Source organism: Aquarana catesbeiana, linkage group LG11, assembly GCF_042186555.1.
Source record: "Aquarana catesbeiana isolate 2022-GZ linkage group LG11, ASM4218655v1, whole genome shotgun sequence".
Taxonomy (NCBI): Eukaryota; Metazoa; Chordata; class Amphibia; order Anura; family Ranidae; genus Aquarana; species Aquarana catesbeiana.
In genome coordinates, this window is record NC_133334.1 from 68,231,524 (window position 1) to 68,255,330 (window position 23,807).

A 23,807-nucleotide genomic window follows, 5' to 3' on the forward strand; every position below is an offset into this window, starting at 1 on the left:
ACCTTAGGAGGCCGGAAGCGACGTCATGATCTCACTTCTGGCTCTGGCAGATTTAAATGCTGCCATTTTTTTTTCCCAGAAAGCAGAGATGAATTGTTTTTTATTTTTTTTAATCTCACGCTTTCCAGGGTAGAGGAGATATCTGGGGTCAGATGTCTCCACAAAGCGGACCTCTCATGTCATGCCTTATTGGATGGATACTGTTTGGATTATCCCCCTGACTTTTATTGGATTAACATCATATCTGGACCTTTTAGCAGTGGTATGGCGCTTTCATTTATCTTTTTTTTTTACATAGCAATAAACCCCTGACAGTTATTCTAATCCATATCCAAAACTAAAAAAAAGGCTTGCCTTCAATTATACTTTAACTCCAGGAACGAGAATTATTGCATAAATGTACTCTTCAATAACCACACAGGATATAAATCCACTTTGTGTACACCAAATGTTTTTGTAAAATAAGATATTAAAGCACTGTTCTCCCCCCCACAAAAAAATATAAGTCAGCAGCTACAAATACTGTAGCTGATGACTTTTAATATTAGAACACTTACCTGTCCAGGGATCCCGCAATGTTGTCACCCCAGCTGATTGTCGGATTGCCTCTCGGGTGCTGCCGCCATCATTTGTGGTAAGGGAAACCGGCAGCGAAGCCTTTCGGCTTCACAGCCGGTTCCCTACTGCGCATGTGCGAAGTGCGCTGCACTTTCTATCTGGCCCGGTGGCGGAAGAAGGAGGAGGAGGCCGAACTTCCGAGGGACCTCGCCGCGGCGCAGTCTCCTGGGAGTGGGGAAGGGTACCTGTCAAAAACAGGTACCTGTTCCCCCCTCCACCCTGAAAGGTGCCAAATGTGGCACCAGAGAGGGGAGGAAGCAGATAAGCGGAGCTTCCACTTTTGGGTGGAACTCCGCTTTAACTTGTAAAAGAAGCAGTGACATCATCACTGTGTTGTACATAGACTGTGCAGAGACCAGAGCTGGGGGAGAGGACCCAGGAGACCCACCCACAACAGACTGCCTATAGGGAAATTACAGGAAGGGGCGGAGACAAGACCAGTCACCCTGCACAAGGAGAGAGAGCAGGAGGGACTGGTCTTTATTACAGGACGCTCCTACACAAGGAATCACACTGGATCACTGCACAGATCTGGAAGAAATACACAACGCACACCAAGATTTAGAAATATAGAAAATATTTGCTTATCCTGGCGTTCAGCTTTAAGGTTTATATACTTTATGATAACTGAATCCGCTTGCTGTTTAAAATTGACATTTCTCTTTCATGCTAGTTTTGGCATTCTCCAATTTTGATGGGTAGTGTTAATTGATTGCAATCGCTGCTGGCAGAGCATAGGTTAAACAGGTCTGCAAAATAAAGTCTGATCCTGTGTACACATCCATTAATCATTTTCAGGATATCCCTGATGACTCCCTTTAGGAAGAGAGATTTGCATTAAAAAGACATGTTTGGCCCCCACCGCTTCTCTCCTGGGACGTGAGGGTGATATTTGTCTGTGAAAGCCATCTTTTCTGCAGTCATGTCATCAAGCCGCAGCCAGAAGCAGCCCACACACACACACATCAGCCCTTTCAGCAGGTTCAGTGCATCCGTAAATTGTAATATTTGGGGATCCCCCTGCCATACGCACATTTTCTTCCTCATTCTTTACCATTAATGTCAGCTAAAAACAATGTCACAGCCTACAGGGGGAAAAAAAATTGGATTTCCCCCATCACACTTGTCAAAAACAGCTAATATCTTCGGACACAGAGATTTCAAATAATAGATCTATTTACAGATGCATCTCCCTCCTTCATGCATTATTGATGTGTTCGTGAGGTTTCCTCCATCCTATGCCAAATGCCTGGTTTAGGTGATATATTTATGGAGAAGGAATTTATATTCAGCCCCACGCCTGGAGGAGGTTGTCTAGATCAAAACGCTTTCTGGATCCTGTCTGCAGTTTTTCCAAATCCAAACAGTATGTGTTTAGGTATTTATCGGTTATAGCACAAGCTAATGCTTCTGATGTGCATAGATAACACATATGAGTGCTTTTTCAAGTTTTCATGTTATTTACCGTTTTAAAATGAATTAGCCTATTATTCATTTAGTACATGTTATTATAGAGTTAACCGTTTAAGATCTGCCCTATAGCAGTTTTACTGCTACAGTTCGCCGGATCACGTATATACAGTTGCAATAAAAAGTATGTGAACCCTTTTGGAATGATATGGATTTCTGCACAAATTGGTCATAAAATGTGATCTGATCTTCATCTAAGTCACAACAATAGACAATCACAGTCTGCTTAAACTAATAACACACAAAGAATTAAATGTTACCATGTTTTTATTGAACACACCATTTAAACATTCACAGTGCAGTTCCTGATGGAACATCTCTGTATCCTCCTGGGGACTTACATCCAATTTTACTTCAAGCTCCCCCAGTGCATTTTTGCACAGAACCATTGAGCAGATACAGTCTATGGGCTCCTTGTTGCCCTCCCATGGTTGCTGCAGTGCGACTATTTATCACTGGCTATTTATTGGCCTTTTCCTTGTTGGGACTGAACCCCCGAAATTGGTTGTAAATGGAAACAGTTGATGGTTATCAACATCTATTGCTAAGAGCTTGACATCTATACATGAATGAATTTGAATTACTGTTCTTGAGCTTGAGTGAAACCCCTTTGTGTATTAACTGAAACCTGAATGTGTCCTGAAGAAGTTCTATACGAAACACGTAGACACATCTGGGCTTGTATCATGTATATTTCTATATAGATGATTTTTATTACTTTTTGTCAATGTCTTTGTACTGTATGTATTTATATTTCATAAAATTGATTATATTGTTATTCTGACTATACTTTCTCAGGTTTGTTGTGCCTCTTAAGTCCGCCCAGGGTGTCCTTGTTGACGCCCCTTTTTTTCTTTTTATGACATACAACTAATCAGTGGGTGTAGCCACTAGGGATGAGCCGAACACCCCCCTGTTCGGTTCGCACCAGAACATACGAACAGGAAAAAAGTTCGTTCTAACACGCGAACACCGTTAAAGTCTATGGGACACGAACATGAATAATCAAAAGTGCTAATTTTAAAGGCTTATATGCAAGTTATTGTCATAAAAAGTGTTTGGGGACCTGGGTCCTGCCCCAGGGGACATGGATCAATGCAAAAAAAAGTTTTAAAAAGGGCTGTTTTTTCAGGAGCAGTGATTTTAATAATGCTTAAAGTCAAACAATAAAAGTGTAATATCCCTTTAAATTTTGTAGCTGGGGGGTGTCTATAGTATGCCTGTAAAGGGGCGCATGTTTCCCGTGTTTAGAACAGTCTGACAGCAAAATGACATTTCAAAGGAAAAAAGTCATTTAAAACTACTCGCGGCTATTGCATTGCCGGTCCAACAATATACATAAAAGTTCATTGATAAAAACGGCATGGGAATTCCCCACAGGGGAACCCTGAACCAAAATTAAAAAAAAAAAATGACGTGGGGGTCCCCCTAAATTCCATACCAGGCCCTTCAGGTCTGGTATGGATATTAAGGGGAACCCCGGGCAAAATTAAAAAAAAAAAAATGTGGGGGTCCCCCTAAATTCCATACCAGACCCTTCAGGTATGGTATGGATTTTAAGGGGAACCCCGCACCAAAATTAAAAAAAAAAAAATGGCGTGGAGTCCCCCTAAAAATCCATACCAGACCCTTATCCGAGCACGCAACCTGGCAGGCCGCAGGAAAAGAGGGGGGGACGAGAGAGCGCCCCCCCCTCCTGAACCGTACCAGGCCACATGCCCTCAACATTGGGAGGGTGCTTTGGGGTAGCCCCCCAAAACACCTTGTCCCCATGTTGATAAGGACAAGGGCCTCATCCCCACAACCCTGGCCGGTGGTTGTGGGGGTCTGCAGGCGGGGGGCTTATCGGAATCTGGAAGCCCCCTTTAACAAGGGGACCCCCAGATCCCCCCCCCTGTTTGACGTCACAGGGAAGTTCCGTCAAGTCACCGTGCGTCAGAGGGGGGCGGGGTCACCTCCGCTGTGTAGCTGGTATTGCACAGAGTGGCCCTGATCCTCCTCTTCTGGGGTGTCTCAGTGGCACTTCTGGTTACTCCTCTTCTGGAGTGCCCCGTCGGAGAAGCGCTCTTCTTCGTGGACACCCATGCTGGCGCGCTCCCTTATCCTGATTCTGCGTCTATTTACACAGAAAGCAGGACTCGCCCCCGCCCCCCAGGGCCCATGTCATTGGATTTGATTGACAGCAGCGGGAGAAAATGGCTGTGCTGGGATGACCAGGCCAGTAACACACTTCCTTTTGTTAGGGTGACAACGTTCTCTTGTTTTTCTGTATCTTTAGAAGAGCAGCATTATCATTCTTGAAAACACCCTCCTGATTTGTACTGCAGAAAACCTCCCCCTTTCCTTCTCTTCAAGTCAGATCTTCTGTAGTTCACAGAGGGCAGAGCTGATAACTCTGGTTGAGATAACAGGGTGCAGAAAGTCTGGATATGAGTCCATAGTTGCCAACATTTCCAGAAAGTTTTTAGGGACACTTTTTTGCAGAAAGGCAGTGTAGGTGGAGCAGTACGTTAATTAGGGGTGGGGCATCCATTTTTGTTGTCGTGTCCAGTGTTAAAAAAAATTGCGGGTGTGGTTTGATGTAGCGCCCTGGGGTTTGGTTAGGGAGCTCCACACTAAGTCCTCTGTCCTACTGTAGTTAAAGCGGGGGTCCACCTATCTATCGTTTTTTTTTTTTTGGAGTTCATTCACAAACTTTTCTTCTCATGATTATCTACTCACATGTTCTGTGTAATAAGTCTGCCTGTGTCCGATTTCGTTGTAAAGAATAACTTATAAAATTCACTGAAGGCGGTTTCCATCTTCATTGTGGGCATTTGAAGCCCACAAGCATGTATTTCCTGGATGCGGTGAATGCTGTGCTCCCAGCATTCACCGAGATGTTGTGATGACGCTGTTGCACAATGCATGCTGGGAAGCCTGAGACTAGCTCCCAGGGGAATGTGGGAGGACTGGGAGAGGCTAGAAACACGCCTACTCCCATGGGAGGAAAACCAGGAAGTGCTAAGAAGATTAGAAAAAAAAAGGTAATTACGGCGATTTAAATTTTTTTACACAGCATGTCAGCATCTAGGCAAGGAAGAGAATGCATAGAGATAATGTTCAAAATTTGGGTGGAACCCCGCTTTAATTCTAGGGATAATTTGATTTCTCAATAAGTTTGGCCTGGTTGTACTTTCCTCTTCTACCACTAGGTGGCCGGACACTTGGAGGTATTAAATTGAGAAGGAAAACTCAAGGTCAGGTTATGGGTATATGGGGTATCTCAGCCAATGGGCAGGGATTTTGTTGAATCCCTTGGCCTGCTGGGAAAGCCTATATATTCTGGGGAGGTCAGGTGATCCAGGTTCTTGTGTGCCACCCAGACCGCTGTCTGGGTGGATGTGTGTCGTACGCCCCCGGGCTGCTAGGCCAGAGATTGGGCCTGTCCCAGGGGCATCAGACTGCCAGGCTGTGTGAGGGCCTATCCAGAAGTAAGAGAGCAGCGCAGGGTTGGGACTGTGACTTGCAGTCCAACAAGAAGTGACGGTTCTGCCGGCCTTAGAACCTGTCAGTGGTCAGAGGTAGAAGAGAAGTTGTCGCCACAAAGGGACCAATCGCCTTTACCTGGGGCAACAGTGAGTAACTGAAGCAAGTACCGGAGCAGTGTTCTCACCGAACGGGCACGGTGGAAAATCGGGAAACTTCAGGCGGGGATCAAGTCAGGGACCCAACCAGCAGAACAGCAGCACTTGCAGAGCAGCCTTGTGTGCCAAGCTAGGGACCAAGCCGGTCAGCAGGGGTGAAGCTTGAAGGTATCCGGAGTGCCAAAAGCGTGGGTGACGCTTGAGGAAGATACCACCGTAAAAGCCTTGAGGAGCTCACGGGATTCAGAGTAGTGAATCAGATGGTCGAGTGAGAGACCAGGAGCTCAAGGGGGCTGAACAACTACAAGTTGGAAGTTGTAGTACAGCTGAGAGAACTGTTACTTTGAGTTGGGAACTGTTTATGTACTGTTACCATAGGAGACAGCAATTCTGCACATGCAGAAGTGGCACCTTGCTGGGGCCTTTCCCTGTACGGCTGTCCTGTTGAAGTCTCGGAGTCTGCCAATTGAAACTGCAACTACTTAAGGGTATCCTGGCCCTAACCCTCTTTCTCTTGCAAAATATAAAAAGGATTGTCAAAGAAATAAAACCTCATCCAAGAAGTGTCTGGTGCCCAATGACTTTTATCACCTTTGCACCACTATTCCTCACAACCCACCACATATTGAAGGATGTCAGTTATCTTTGCCCCTGACGGTTCTCATTAGACTGAAAGAGATAAGAGATTTTGCTACATTAAATTATGCAAAATATTGGGCGTGGCTTAACCACTTCCTGACCCGCCACTGTATATATACGTCATGACTTTGACGTTATATACCGTGGATATGTAAACGGTGTTCAAACCACACATGTGAGGTATTGCCACGAACGTTAGTGCGAGAGAAATAATTCCAACACTATAGCACTAGACCTTCTCTATAACTCTAAACAGGTAACCTGTAAAAATGCTTAAAGTGTCGCCTATGGTGATTTTTAAAGAGGTTGTAAACCTCCAAAAAAAATACCAAAAAAAAAAAAAAAAAAAGCTTGCAAGACAAAGGTATAATGAGCTAGTATGCATCGCATACTAGCTCATTATGAAATACTTACCTTAGAACGATGCTCTGAATCGGCGCCGACACACCGAGTGCACGGCCGACATCTTTCACCGGAGTTACTTCTGGGTTTGCGGGCTCCAGAGCTGTGACTAGACAGAGCCGCGATGACATCACTCTCGCACATGCGTGCAGGAGTCGCCACTTACAGCACGTGCCTTAAAAAAACGGCACCAGCGAGCTGTTTTCTTCAGTGAGCATGCGCTGATGACGTTGGCAAAAGCGTATATATAGTGAATATCTCCTAAACTGTGCAAGTTTAGGAGATATTTACAGTACCTACAGGTAAGCTTTATTATAGGCTTACCTGTAGGTACAAGTGGTGTAACAGAGATTACAACCACTTTAAGTACCATAGTTTGTCGTAATTTATGAGTGTGCGCAATTTTAAAGCATTACTTAGAACCCAAACATGTTGGGTAGAAATTTACTCGGCATAACATTCTCTTTCACATTATACAAAAGAATTGGGCTAACTTTACAGTTTTCTTATTTTTTAATAAAAAAAAGTGTATTTTTTTCCAAATAAATTGCGTTTGTAAGACTGCTGCGCAAATATGCAAAAATCTCCATTTTATTCTCTAGGGTCTCTGCTAAATATATATATATATTCCAGAAGTGGTTAAAGGGGGTGTGGTTAAATAGAGTCTTCTTACATCCGCCTGTCCATAGGGATGCATGGACCTTCCCATCAGGTCCGCCTGAAAAACTAACAGGCAGACCTGATTGGACCCGCTGTGTGAAAGGGGCCTTAGTGATGGTGTCAGCAAGGAGTGACTTTGAGAAATTGGGTTTAACCACTTGCCGAATGCCAAATGAATAGCCGAATGACACTACAACGCGGTTGGCTACTTCTGGGAGGGCCTACCATGGCGTCTTCTCAGATTCGCGCACCCGGAAATGTCCATGACCATCGAGTTTTCCGGACCTGGCGTGTCACAGATCGGGGTAAAGGGCCAATGACAGTGGCCCTTCACCACATGATCGCTCAATTGTCAACAAACTAGAGCATGCCTGGTTCAGCTCCTCCCCTCTCCTCGCACCGATCGATACAGTGTGTGAGGGAAGGAGGGGGCCGATGCAGCAGCGCTTGTGGGCTGGATCTAAAGTGCCACTTCCATGGCTCATACATGCCCATCCATGTTCATACATGCTCATTCATGGCTCATACATGCCCATCTATGCTCATACATGCCCATCCATGGCTCATCCATGGCTCCCCCATGCCTCATCTTTGCCCATCCATTGCCCATCCATGCCCATCCATGGCTCATTAATGCCTCATTCATGGCTCATTCATTTCCATCCATGGCTCATTCAAGCCTCATCCATGCCATATCAGTGATCATCCGTGCCACATCCATGCCACATCAGTGCTCATCCATGCCACATCAGTGCCTATCCATGCCACATCAGTGCTCATCCGTGCCATATTCATGCCACATCAGTGCTCATCCGTGCCACATCAGTACTCATCCGTGCCACATCCATGCCACATTCATGCCACTACAGAGTCCATCAGTGCCACTACAGTATTCATCCATGCCACATCAGTTCTCATCTGTGCCACATCTATGCCACATCAGTGCTCATCCATGCCACATTCATGGCACATCAGTGCTCAGATGTGCCACATTCATGCCACATCAGTACTCATTCGTGCCACATCCATGCCACATCAGTGCTCATCCATGCCACATTCATGGCACATCAGTGCTCAGATGTGCCACATTCATGCCACATCAGTTCTCATCCGTGCCACATCTATGCCACATCAGTGCTCATCCATGCCACATTCATGGCACATCAGTGCTCAGACGTGCCACATTCATGCCACATCAGTACTCATTCGTACCACATCCATGCCACATCAGTGCTCTTTCATGCCACATCAGTTCTCATCCGTGCCACATCCATGCCACATTCATGCCACTACAGAGCCCATCAGTGCCACTACAGTGCCCATTAGTTTCTCACAAAAGTATAATAGGTAGTCAAATTAGATTTGAAATGTATGCCCCTAGAACATCTGACGATGCTCCCTGCATGTTGGCCCTCTGTATTTGGCCAGGCTGTCGAAAATTCTCACACGTTATATCGCCATACTCAGGAGTAGCAGAATATATTTTGGGGTGTAATTTTTGCTATGTACATGCTATGTGCTAGAAATATCTTATACATAGACAACTTTGTCTATTTTCCAAAAACTTGTGGAAAAAAAATGACATGTTCAAAAGATTCATTATGCCTCATAGAATATACGTTGGGGTGTCTACTTTCCAAAATGGGAAATGTATGTCCCTAGAACACCTTACAGTGCTCTCTGCATGTTAGGCCTCTGTATATGGCCAGGCTGTGTAAAAGTCTCACACGTGGGGTATCGCCATACTCGGGAGGAGTAGAGGAACGAGTTTTGGGGTGTAATTTGTGGTATACCTATACAGTGTGTGAGAAATAACCTGTTAATATGACAATTTTGCAAAAAAAGAAAAAAAATCTTAATTTTGCAAAGAATTGTGGGAAAAAATACAACTTCAAAAAACTTGCCGTGCCTCTTACTATATACCTTGGAATGTCTACTTTCCGAAAAGGGGTCATTTGGGGCATATTTGTACTGTCCTGGCTTATTAATGTCTCAAGAAATGAGATTCTGTCAGTACATCAGGTGTTATCAGATATGATCAATTTTCAGTCATTGGCACCATAACTTGTAGACTCTATAACTTTCACAAAGACCAAATAATATACACTTGTTTGGGTTATTTTTACCAAAGAAAAGTAGCAGTATAAAGTTTGGCCAAAATGTATGAAGAAAAATTACTAATTTGCAACATTTTTTAACAAAAACAAAGAAAAATGCATTGTGTTACAAAAATTTCAGTCTTTTATCATTTATAGCACAAAAAATAAAAAACCCAGTGATTAAATACAGGGCCGGATTAAGAACATCATGGGTCTGGTGCTGAGGATTTTGGTGGGGCTTTTTATAAAATAAATAAATAAAAATGCAAACTTTTTTTGTTCATAACAAATTAAATAAATAGAGAGAGGGAGGACGCCCACTGTCATACCCTCCACACTCCTCTCCTATGTACAGGAGAAGAGTGTGGAGGGTATGACAGTGAGCGGTATGTACAGGAGAGGAGTGTAGAGGGTATGACAGGGGGCACAATGTACAGGAGTGGAGTGTGGAGGGTATGATGGCGGGCACTATGTATAGGAGAGGAGTGTATGACAGTGGGCAGTATGTACAGGAGAAGAGTATGGAGGGTATGGCAGTGGGCACTATGTACAGGAGAGGAGGATGTAGGAATCTGGGAAGGAAAATGTAATGGTTTGTGGAAGGATGTTTAGGGACTGCATAGTGGTTAAGCGGGTCATACATGGATTGAAATTAAGGCAATTAAGCAGGGACCAGCCATAGTCAATCTATGTATGGGCTAGCTGGTTGTACACAAGTCAATCTATTAATCGACTTGAGTACAACCAGCCTGTCAGGTTTTTCCCCAAACAATCAGTGCTGCCAGCTATAGTTAGCAACACTGATCACTGTATTCTGTGGGTAGGGAAGGCTCCCCACTGGCAGAACACAATAACACTGCGGGAGCATCCACAGGTCAGCAGGTGAGAGGGTGTGTGGGGACAGGCTGATATAAGTTGAAGGGAGGTGGCTAAGATGGGAAGTGGCTGAGGAGTGACCCGGTTGGTGGGGAGTGTGAAATGGATGATGTGTTTCAAGTTTCTTTCACATTTGCGGTAATGCTTACTGCCCTCTGAAAAGTAATCTGTGGACTGTTTTTCAACGAGTGGTATAGCAGCAGATGACAGGCGTTCATGAGGTGCTACTGCCGCCTTCTTGTTTTTTTCTTTACATTGCTGAATGGTAGTATTACATTGTTGGACTTTGCTCGAGCAAGTTTGGCTTGCAGTTGCAGAGTAGTCCCATTGAAATCAATTGGCGAGCTTGACAGGCGGTGCTGCCTGTCATACTCTGCACTCTCCAAGCTGCCCATTGAGTTCAGTGCCTCTGACAAGAGGTGAGGAGAGGCACTGTGAGCTCATCCTCTCAGTTTGCTGCAAACAGAGTGTGCTAGCTTGTATTTAAACTGGCCGCTCTGTATGTAGCTTCTGACAGGCTGCGCAAGAATGCTCCTTACATTGGTGGTCAGTGGGAAGAATGATCTTTTTTTTTTTTAGTGATTTTTTTTTTTTTCTTGTTTCAGGCTGGCCCGGTCCACTTCTGGTAGCACCATCACCACTCGGCAGGCATTATCCTCCAGGGTGTTGAAGGTCAGCTCTGCAATCAGAACTGAGAACTTGATTAGAACTTGATACAGGCGTGCAGCCTTTCTTCCCTGGCACCAGGGAGATGTTGGAGGTGTTAAACTTAGGCATCAAGGTCAAGGCTGCTCCTAACAGTGCTACGATAGTCTCCGCTCCCTCCTGCAAAGAGGGGCATATCCTGCTGACTATGCCAAGTGGGGGTAGTTGTAGTCTGATGCAGCAGGCAGAAAACACACAGAGTTCAACTGCAGTAACAGGAATACAGTATATTGTAACAAATGTTTAGCGGTATGACAACAGGCAATGGGGAGGCAACCCAGCTAGGAGCACTTACAAGGTGCAACAGAGATGGGACTGAAGACCCGGAGATGCCAACAATGGCTTCCACAAGCAGCTGAATGCAGCCTGGCCAGTCCATACCCAAAAGGGGAGGCTTACAGAGGGTTGGCACAGTCTCTGTGCTTTCCCTACTCCTCCAGAATCTTTACCTGGCTCTAAGCACTGTCCCGTTTAGACAGGTACCTGTCCCTACACTAGCCACTCACCAAATGCATGCCAAACATGGGAGCCAGGATCTTAAATAGACTCTGCCTAACCCAAGATGGCGCCAAAGTCACATGGGGCACCAGCATCCAATCGCAATTTCAATGCTTAAAGTGGAACTAAACCCTCCTATCCTTTTCAGCCAAAGAGGCTGCCATCTTTGCCTGAGTTTGATCTGCAACTGTCATGGTGCCGTACATGTGATCAGTTAAAACTTCAGCTATTTGATGGTTTGACAGTTTGGTTGAAAGCACAAGCAAAATTGACAGATAGCAATCCCGGCATGCTGGGAATGTAACTGTTTTTTTCCAACAGTTAAATTGATGGGTTTAATTCTGTTTTAAAGCAGAACCAAACCCTCCTATCCCTTTCAGCCAAGGAAGTTGCCATCTTGGCCTCTGTTTGATCTGCAACTACCATGGTGCTGCACATGTGATCAGGTATGACTCCAACCTTTTGATGGTTTGACAGTTTGATGAGAGCACAAGAAAATGTGACAGTTAGCATTCCCGGCATGCTGGGAATGAAACTGTTTTTTTAAAAACTGTTAAACTGATGGGTTTAGTTCCGCTTTAAATAGATTTAAAGCCTAAAACTATTTTTTTATATGTTCCCTCCCCTCTTCTCCTACATATCCTGTATAGCCTTGCATAAAAAAGATCTGTGTACTTACCTATTTTTAATCTGCTCCGGTCATGTGATTCCGCAGTTCTGGCTTCCCTGTGTCAGTGAGCAGCGGCTGCAGGGAAGAGGAGGGAGCGCCAACAACGACTGTTCTATGGGAGGCTGTTGGTGACATCTCCAGGAATTCTCAGCCATTGTTGAGCGCTCCCTTACACAGGAGAGCTGGAGCTGCAGGATCACCGGCCTGGACCGGACTTTAACCACTTCCCGCCCGGCCTATAGCAGAATGACGGCCGGGCGGTGGTTCAGTTATCCTGGCTGGGCGTCATATGACGCCCTGCAGGATAACAGCCGCCACGCGCCCGTGCGCAGCCCCCCCTCAGATGCCCACTCTAGACCACCAGGGAAGCCCCCAGGATGTGGATGGCCAGGTACATCCCCCATGGCCATTCACATGTAAAAAATATGCCCAAAATATGCCAATCAGTGCCCACAAATGGGCACTGACTGGCACCTCTGTGGCACATTACAAAACAGGGATGCCCAGCAATGCCACCCATCAGTGTCCATTAGCGCCACCCATCAGTGTCCATCAGTGCCACCTATCAGTGCCCATCAGTGCCCAACTATCAGTGCCCATCAGTGCCCATCCGTGCCACCTATCAGTGCCACCCATAAGTACCGATCAGTGCCACCCATAAGTACCCATCAGTGCCGCCTATGAGTGCCCATCAGTGCAGCCTATGAGTGCCCATCAATGCCGCATACCAGTGCCACCTATCAGTGCCCATCATCAGTGCCCGTCAGTGCCACCTTATCAGTGCCCGTCAGTGCAGCCATATCAGTGCCCGTCATTGAAGAAGAAAACATACTTATTTACAAAAAAAATTTAACAGAAACAAAGAAAAACTTGTTTTTTTCAAAATTTTCGTTTTTTTTTTATTTGTTGCGCAAAAAAGAAAAATTGCAGAGGTGATCAAATATCACCAAAAGAAAGCTCTATTTGTGGGAACAAAATGATAAAAAAATTGTTTGGGTACAGTGTAGCATGACCGTGCAATTGTCATTCAAATTGCGACAGCACTGAAAGCTGAAAATCGGCCTGGGCAGGAAGGGAGGAAGTGCCCGGTATTGAAGTGGTTAAAAATGTAAGTACACAGACCTTCTTTACACAGGATAGGTAGGAGGAGAGGGGGAGGAAATTAAGAATTGTTAGTGTTAGGCCCCATTCTTACTTCAAGTAGCGGGAACTCGCCTCACTGCTCGCGATTTTGTGTGGGGGATTTTCATGCAATTACCCGTGTCATGCATAGTACAGCCCATTCACTTCAATGGACTGCCCTATGCATACTTGTCACCCAAAAAAAAGCCGCTGATCCTTTTAGGGCGACAAGCTTCACACGATTTTTTTTTTAAAACTGACAATTTTATTGAGTTTCCGTATTTTCCAACATAAAAAGACAAACGGAAAAAAGAAAGGTCTTGCATTGTGATAAGTGGCATATATCAAGCGAGCTATTTATACACATTGTCACCCGTAGAGAAACAAAGTTGAGGCATGTAAAACAGAAGGGAAACAAAAGAAAAAAGAAAAAACATTGCATATCCGCAATTAAACAATGGAGTATGATTCAGTGTCTCTGTATTACCACCAGGGCTTTTTTTCAGCGGGAACGAAGGGGAACGCAGTTCTGGCACCTCCTGGACTGACTGTATGTAATGGCAAAGGGTGTTGGGGCGTGCTGCAAGGGTATTGATGCTCACTGCTGGGGGATCTATTCTAGCTGGAGGGGATCTATTTTTGCAGGGGGGGTCTATTGTTGCTGAGGAGGTCTATTGTTGCTGGTGGGGGGTCTATTGTTGCTAGGGATGGGTCTTATGTAGCTGGGGGGTCAGTTGTTGCTGAAGGAGATCTATTGCTGGGGGAGGGGTCTATTGTTGATGGTTGCCAGAGAGTCTATTAATGCTGGCTGTGCGGAGATCTGTTGATGCTGCCGGGAGTCTATTGTTGCTGGGGGGGGGGGGGGATTTTGTTGTGGGTGTTTCATTGTTGTTAGGGGGATCTATTGTTGCTGGCTCAAGGGGATCTATTTTACTGCTTTTCTTGATATCATTACCAAATTCCATACAAATTACTTAACACCGCAAAATGATACTTGGTTCTGTATTGTCTAAAAGGGGCGGTACTGGGAGGTGGGTAGGGGATGGAGCCAAGGGACGGTGCTCGGAGGTGGGTAAGGGCGGGGAAAAGGGGTGACTCGGAAAAGGAGAGTTCCTGCACCTATTGTCTGAGAAAAAAAGCCCTGATTACCACTAACTTCAAACTCGCTCAGGTGTGCATCTGTAGCAAAAGGGAGAAGAGAAAAAAGGGTAGAGAGGTTAGGTAGAGCCAATGGGCTAAAGAGGGTGGAGATAGGGAAGGAAGGAGAGGTTAGAGGGAGATAAAAGGTAAGATAGAAGACGACACCCACCCGGGCCTAGGCCTCCGTGCTGCCCGGAGAAATCAACCATAAGTTCAGCTGAGCTTGGGAGCTTCCAGCATATCCCACAACTCCCATACTCGGTTGTGTTTATCAAGGGTATTGTTTAGGGAGGCTGTCAGATATTCCATTCGTTTGACGTCCCTAATCCTGGTATGCAATTCAAACAGAGAGGGGGGGTTCCCTCTTTTTCCATTTCAGGGCTATTAAGCATCGCGCGCCCGTCAGCACTTGGGCCAGGAGTTTTTTGGAGGATTTGGAGAAGGAAGGAGGGGGGAGGCCTAAGAGGAACAGTTTAGGGTGGAGTGGCACCCGGGAATCGAAGATGGAATGGAGAAGAGATTGTTCACACGATTTTTAAATGCGCGTTTTGGCACGATTCCGTTGCATGCTAATTACAGCAAAACCACACTGCGTTTGAGGTGCCATTTAAAATGAATGACACCCAAACGTGCGTCTTGCAGTGATTCCAGTGTGATTTAGAATCGCTGGCACAAGCACAGCGATTCCAAAATGCTGAGTATAAATGAGGTCTCAGGCTTTATATCTACTTTAACCACTTGCCTACTGGGCACATTCACCCTCTTCCTGCCCAGACCAACTTTCAGCTTTCAGCGCTGTCGCATTATGAATCACAATTGCGCGGTCATGAAACACTGTACCCTAATGCAATTTGTATCATTATTTTCACACAAATAGAGCTTTTTTTTGGTGGTATTAAATCACCACTGGTTTTTTTTTTTTTTTTTGCTAAACAAACGAAAAACGACCGAACATTTTGAAAAAACAAACGTTTTTCTTAGCTTGTGTTATAAAATTTTGCAAACTGGTCATTTTTCTCCTTCATTGATGTGTGCCGATAAGGCTGCACTGATGAGGCAGCACTGATAGGCTGCACTGATGGGCACCGATGAGGCGGCATTGATGGGCACTAATAGGGCAGCACTGAAGAGCATTGATAGGCGGCACTGACAGGCATTGATAAGCGGCACTGACAGGTGGCATTGATGGGCACTGATGAGGTTGCACTGATGAAGCTGCACTGATGCACACTGATGAGGTGGCACTGATGAGGCTGCATTGATATGTGGCACTGATGGGCACTAATAGGGCAGCACTGAAGAGCATTGATTGGCTGCACTGATAGGTGGCATTGATTGGCACTGATAAGGCTGCACTGATGGGCACTGATATTTGGCACTGATAGGCACTAATAGGGCAGCACTGAAGGTTATTGATGGGCACTGATAAGTGGCACTGGTGAGCACTGATAGGTGGCCCTGATTGGCATCACTGATAGACACTAATATGCAGCACTGAAGGGCACTGATAGGTAGAATTGATGGGCACTGATGGGCGCTGTTGGGGCTGTACTGATTATCAGTGCAGATGTCCCCTTTCACACTAGCTGATGACTGGCTCACTGCTCTCCTCACACTAATGCCGACACCCGGTGTTCTATCAAGAAGTGCCTCCCGTCAAAAAATGCCTCCGATTGGTCTGCACATGTGCAGTAACAAACATCACTCCAGCTAATATGTTGATCAGCTGGCACGACGTCAACACAGTGCATGCGCAGATCATCAGATGCATTATCCGACGCTATGCAAACAGCGGGGGAACGTAGTTGTCAGATTAAGCCACGCTGTTGCGGGGCGGGTTGTGGGTGTGTTGCAACCCGCCCCTAGACACTGCTAAAATCGCCATTCAACACACCAATGCCATCCTGCAACACTGACAAAACCCGCCCTTCTGCACATGGAAAACCCTCCCCGCAACAGCTTTGAATAGTGCCCGTCAAAAACTCTCTCCCGTCGAAAAATGCCTCCGACGATCTGCGCTTGCACTGTGGTGACGTCATGCCAGCTGATCACCATATCAGCTGGAGTGACCCTTTGTACTGCGCATGCGCAGACCCATCGGAGGCATTTTTCGATGGGAGCCACTTCTCGATAGAACACCGCCACGTGTGTTTACATCATGATCAGCTGTGCTTGGACACAGCTGATCACGTGGTAGCGAGCCGCTGTGATTGGCTCGTTACCCTGATCTGGGATCAGCTGTGTCTGGAGGCTGAGCGTGATCACAGGAGGACGTCATATGACTCCCTCCCACAACTGGCCGACCGCGCTGTTGTCGCCGTTTTACTATAGCACAGCCGGCAAATGGTTAAGCTTTAAAATAAAAAGTTAGAAGCTTATTGGTTGCCATGCACTGCTCCAGTTCTGATACTTTCCCCTCGGAGTATATACAGTCAGGTCCATAAATATTAGGACATCAACACAATTCTAATCTTTTTGGCTCTATACACCACCACAATGGATTTGAAATTAAATGAACAAGATGTGCTTTAACTGCAGACCTTCAGCTTTAGTTTGAGGGTATTTACATCCAAATCAGGTGAATGGTGTAGGAATTACAACAGTTTGTATATGTGCCTCCCACTTTTTAAGGGACCAAAAGTAATGGGACAATTGGCTGCTCAGCTGTTCCATGGCCAGGTGTGTGTTATTTCCTCATTATCCCATTTACAAGGAGCAGATAAACGGTCCAGAGTTCATTTCAAGTGTGCTATTTGCATTTGGAATCTGCTGCTGTCAACTCTCAATATGAGATCCAAAGAGCTGTCAGTATCAGTGAAGCAAGCCATCATTAGGCTGAAAAAACAAAACAAACCCATCAGAGAGATAGCAAAAACATTAGGTGTGGCCAAATCAACTGTTTGGAACATCCTTAAAAAGAAAGAACGCACCGGTGAGCTCAGCAACACCAAAAGACCCGGAAGACCACGGAAAACAACTGTGGTGGATGACCGAAAAATTCTTTCCCTGGTGAAGAAAATGCCCTTCACAACAATTGGCCAGATCAAGAACACTCTCCAGGAGGTAGGTGTATGTGTGTCAAAGTCAACAATCAAGAGAAGACTTCACCAGAGTGAATACAGAGGGTTCACCACAAGATGTAAACCATTGGTGAGCCTCAAAAACAGGAAGGTCAGATTGGAGTTTGCCAAACAATATCTAAAAAAGCCTTCACAGTTCTGGAACAACATCCTATGGACAGATGAGACCAAGATCAACTTGTACCAGAGTGATGGGAAGAGAAGAGTATGGAGAAGGAAAGGAACTGCTCATGATCCAAAGCATACCACCTCATCAGTGAAGCATGGTGGTGGTAGTGTCATGGCGTGGGCATGTATGGCTACCAATGGAACTGGTTTTCTTGTATTTATTGATGATGTGACCGCTGACAAAAGCAGCAGGATGAATTCTGAAGTGTTTCTGGAAATATTATCTGCTCATATTCAGCAAAATGCTTCAGAACTCATTGGACGGCGCTTCACAGTGCAGATGGACAATGACCCGAAGCATATTGCGAAAGCAACCAAAGAGTTTTTTAAGGGAAATGTTATGCAATGGCCAAGTCAATCACCTGACCTGAATCCGATTGAGCATGCATTTCACTTGCTGAAAACAAAACTGAGGGGAAAATGCCCCAAGAATAAGCAGGAACTGAAGACAGTTGCAGTAGAGGCCTGGCAGAGCATCACCAGGGATGAAACCCAGCATCTGGTGATGTCTATGCGTTCCAGACTTCAGGCTGTAATTGACTGCAAAGGATTTGCAACCAAGTATTAAAAAGTGAAAGTTTGATGGATGATTGTTAATCTGTCCCATTACTTTTGGTCCCTTAAAAAGCAGGAGGCACATATACAAACTGTTGTAATTCCTACACCGTTCACCTGATTTGGATGTAAATACCCTCAAATTAAAGCTGAAAGTCTGCAGTTAAAGCACATTTTGTTCGTTTCATTTCAAATCCATTGTGGTGGTGTATAGAGCCAAAAAGATTAGAATTGTGTCAATGTCCCAATATTTATGGACCTGACTGTATAAACAAACCTTTATTTTTCATTTCTATATAGGAGGGTTATAACCCGTCAGATTTTTTTGGGTTGCCATGCACTGACGTGCCAGTTTTGATCCTTCCCTTGTCTATATAATGTGCACATGCTGAGGTGTGTTGCGCAGGGTGGTGCGTGGTGTCATTACATCACACTGTTTACCTTTCTTTTTGTAACTTTATTGAGACGTCACAAATGGACATTCCGTTCTTCTCTATGCACTGCGGCATGAGGTAACGTGGTGTACGGAAACATGCTACCAAGTGCTCAAACATAACCTGTTCTACTTCTTTCAGCGCACGCCAATGCAACGCACTGATATGATTGGATGATATCAAACATATACGGCAAATTGCCTTGTCTGGGTTGGGCAGCGCGGTCCAATGGTGCTGATGTGAATGAGCCCCGGGATATTATTACAGCAGTGATTGGTTCTCTGTATATTATTGGCTGCAGTAACATACCTCCCAACTGTTTGAGATGGGGATGAAAGACACCTATCAGCAAAAGTAAGAAGGCATAAGACACACCCCTTGCCACGCCCCCTTAAAGGAGAATTGTACAAAAAAAACAAGATTGGTTGAACCCACAAGTGCTTTTTTTTTTTTTTACCTCTACTATTCCTTTATATTGGCTTGTGGAATTTACAAATGCAGCAATTTAGAAATCAGATGAAAGGTTTAGTGCTGGAAAACACTTTTTGATAGATAAAAAGTGCATTTTCTATAGAACTCTATAGATCAGACCAAAATGAGGGACAAACGAGGAGGAATGAGGGACAGTCAGGAGCTATGCAGTGATCCAGGCTTCCCTGCTGTACATAGAAGTAGCCGTGCTCAATCACACTCCACCGTCTATAATGACATTACACGGAGTCAGTGGGCGCGCACAACGCCGCACATTCTCTCCTCACGACAGGAGCAGTGAGGGGAACGCTCCACTCCCCGCCCCCGCCGCGTCACGTGACACAGCCCGGCCAGCAAAAGCGGCGGGAAAAGGGTTAACAACCACGCCGAGGGTTCCCTAACCGTCAACAAGACACGTCACCGGGCACGGCGAGACAGCCAATGAGGAAAGAGGAGGGCGGGAAGAGGTTCCATGGCTACGTCATCCGGCGCGCCGTCCAATGGGAGGCCGGGGAGGGAGAGTCGCTGTAGTTTGAATCTACTAGCGGGGAGGTCGTAGCTGTGTCCGGGGTGTGTGAGGCGGAGAGGGGCCGGCGGAGCGGAATGTGAGGCCCCGGTGGGGGGAGAACCGTGCAGGTGAGAGGTGGAGGAGGGGCGGCTGTGTGGCCTGCAGTCATGGGACTGGCTGTGTTCCTGTAGTCATGGCACCTGAGAGGTCCAACTGTGACCGTACTGCAGACATTGTCATGTGGTGACCGGTGTATGGGACAGTGTGTGATGGATGACTGACCACTGAGGGGCCCTCTGCAGGCCCTGGACCTCACACTGATCTCTATAGGATATATCTAGATGAATATGGACCTCCTTCTCACTGGCCATGTCCTCCATAGATATCTCTACATCAGGGGTCTCAAACTGGAGGCCCTCCAGCTGTTGTGGAACTACAAATCCCATCATGCCTCTGCCTGTGGGAGTTATGCTGTCAGCCTTGTAAAGCGTCATAGGACTTGTATTTTCACAACAGCTGGAGGACTGAAAGTTTGAGACCCCTGGTCTAGATGGATATGTACCTAATTCTCACTGGCCATGTCCTCCATAGATATCTCTAGATATGAACCTCGTTGTCACTGGCCATGTCCTCCATAGATCTCTCTAGATGGATATGAACCTAGTTCTCTCTGGTCATGTCCTCCGTAGATATCTCTAGATATGAAGCTCGTTGTCACTGGCCATGTCCTCCATAGATATCTCTAGATGGATATGAACCTCGTTCACACGGGCCATGTCCTCCATAGATATCTCTAGATGGATATGAACCTCGTTCTCACTGGTCATGTCCTCCATAGATATCTCTAGATGGATATGAACCTCGTTCTCACTGGCCATGTCCTCCATAGATCTCTCTCTAGATGGATATGAACCTTGTTCTCACTGTCCATGTCCTCCATAGATATCTCTAAATATGAACCTCGTTCTCACTGGCCATGTCCTCCATAGATATCTCTAGATGGATATGAAGCTTGTTCTCACTGTCCATGTCCTCCATAGATCTCTCTAGATGGATATGGACCTCCTTCTCACTGGCCATGTCCTCCATAGATATCTCTACATCAGGGGTCTCAAACTGGAGGCCCTCCAGCTGTTGTGGAACTACAAATCCCATCATGCCTCTGCCTGTGGGAGTTATGCTGTCAGCCTTGTAAAGCGTCATAGGACTTGTAGTTTCACAAAAGCTGGAGGACTGAAAGTTTGAGACCCCTGGTCTAGATGGATATGTACCTAATTCTCACTGGCCATGTCCTCCATAGATATCTCTAGATATGAACCTCGTTCTCACTGGCCATGTCCTCCATAGATATCTCTAGATGGATATGAACCTCGTTCTCACTGGCCATGTCCTCCATAGATATCTCTAGATGGATATGAACCTCGTTCACACGGGCCATGTCCTCCATAGATATCTCTAGATGGATATGAACCTCGTTCTCACTGGTCATGTCCTCCATAGATATCTCTAGATGGATATGAACCTCGTTCTCACTGGCCATGTCCTCCATAGATCTCTCTCTAGATGGATATGAACCTCGTTCTCACTGGCCATGTCCTCCATAGATATCTCTAGATGGATATGAACCTTGTTCTCACTGTCCATGTCCTCCATAGATATCTCTAGATGGATATGAACCTTGTTCTCACTGTCCATGTCCTCCATAGATATCTCTAAATATGAACCTCGTTCTCACTGGCCATGTCCTCCATAGATATCTCTATATGGATATGAACCTCATTCTCACTGGCCATGTCCTCCATAGATCTCTCTAGATGGATATGGACCTCCTTCTCACTGGCCATGTCCTCCATAGATATCTCTACATCAGGGGTCTCAAACTGGAGGCCCTCCAGCTGTTGTGGAACTACAAATACCATCATGCCTCTGCCTGTGGGAGTTATGCTGTCAGCCTTGTAAAGCGTCATAGGACTTGTAGTTTCACAACAGCTGGAGGACTGAAAGTTTGAGACCCCTGGTCTAGATGGATATGTACCTAATTCTCACTGGCCATGTCCTCCATAGATATCTCTAGATGGATATGTACCTAATTCTCACTGGCCATGTCCTCCATAGATATCTCTAGATGGATATAAACCTCGTTCTCACTGGCCGTGTCCTCCATAGATATCTCTAGATGGATATGAACCTCGTTCTCACGAGCCATGTCCGACATAGATATCTCTAGATGGATATGAACCTCGTTCTCACTGGCCGTGACCTCCATAGATATCTCTGGATGGATATGAACCTCGTTCTCACTGGCCGTGTCCTCCATAGATATCTCTAGATGGATATGAACCTCGTTCTCACGGGCCATGTCCTCCATAGATATCTCTAGATATGAACCTCATTCTCACTGGCCACTGGCCATGTCCGACATAGATATCTCTAGATGGATCTGAACATCGTTCTCACTGGCCGTGACCTCCATAGATATCTCTAGATGGATATGAACCTCGTTCTCACTGGCCGTGTCCTCCATAGATATCTCTAGATGGATATGAACCTCGTTCTCACTGGCCATGTCCTCCATAGATATCTCTATATATGAACCTCATTCTCACTGGCCATGTCCGACATAGATATCTCTAGATGGATATGAACCTCGTTCCCACCGGCCATGTCCTCCATAGATTTCTCTAGATGGATATGAACCTCGTTCTCACTGGCCATGTCCTCCATAGATATCTCTCTAGATGGATTTGAACCTCGGTCTCACTGGCCATTTCCTCAATAGATATCTCTAGATGGATTTGAACCTCGGTCTCACTGGCCATGTCCTCCATAGATCTCTCTAGATGGATACGAACCTCGGTCTCACTGGCCATGTCCTCCATAGATCTCTCTAGATGGATACGAACCTCGTTCTCACTGGCCATGTCCTCCATAGATATCTCTAGATGGATATGAACCTTGTTCTCACTGGCTATGTCCTCCATAGATATCTCTAGATATGAACCTCGTTCTCACAGGCCACTGGCCATGTCCTCCATAGATATCTCTAGATGGATATGAACCTCGTTCTCACTGGCCATGTCCTCCATAAATATCTCGAGATGGATATGAACCTCGTTCTCACTGGCCATGTCCTCCAAAGATATTATTATTATTATTATAATACAGGATTTATATAGCGCCAACAGTTTACGCAGCGCTTTACGACATTAGGGAGGACAGTACAAGTACACTACAATTCAATAGAGGAGGAATCAGAGGGCCCTGCTCGTTAGAGCTTACAATCTAGGATATCTCTAGATGGATATGAACCTCATTCTCACTGGCCATGTCCTCCATAGATATCTCTAGCTATGAACCTCGTTCTCACTGGCCATTTCCTCCATAGATATCTCTAGATGGATATGAACCTCGTTCTCACTGGCCATGTCCTCCATAGATATCTCTAGATGGATGAACTTCTCCTTTAAATTGTTACTTCACATTTTACATTTTTTTTTTTTTTCAGAGTACTCACAGTCCATTGAAAACTAGAAGTTGCTTTGCTGTGGTGGCAGATGGAATTTGTAGTTTATTAGTTCACAAATCTCTGAATGAATTACTCTGCTGTGTGGGTGGAGAAGAACCCCCACCTGCTGCCAAGAATGAGGGGTGGGGGGGTAATGCTTAGGAACATGTTACTCCCTAAATATGGGTGTAACATGTTCCTAAAAGTAAACTTTAGTTTTTAATTCCACTCCAAAGGCTATTTCATCCTTTCAATAGAATACAGCATGCCGTCAAGGGGCCCTAGCGTGTTTAAAAAAAAAAAGCTGCAGTTTTAAGATATTGTGCTTAATTTTAGATACCTTTACTAAGGTAGTAGTCTGTGAGCGGCATCCCCCAAAAGACTCCTAAGGTTGAGGTCAACCTTGTCCTGCCTTTGATCTGGGACATTCTGTGCCTTAAGTCCTTACCCCCCCAGTATAACTGGAGCAAGGGCTCTTTCTCATTGAAATACTGTGCATGCGCTTTCTTCCCTATTGTGATGACACAATACTTGATCTGCGTACTTGTACAAGGTCGCTGA

The 23,807-nt window shown here is 45.6% G+C and overlaps 1 protein-coding gene across 1 annotated transcript in view; it reads left to right on the forward strand.

Moving 5' to 3' along the window:
- Positions 1 to 19,653: 19,653 nt before the first annotated feature.
- Positions 19,654 to 23,807, forward strand: part of KIF18A (kinesin family member 18A) — a gene marked incomplete in the record, with an annotated part of 168,537 nt that continues 164,383 nt past the window's right edge. Inside the window, 1 exon segment of the mRNA XM_073604534.1 lies at positions 19,654 to 19,869.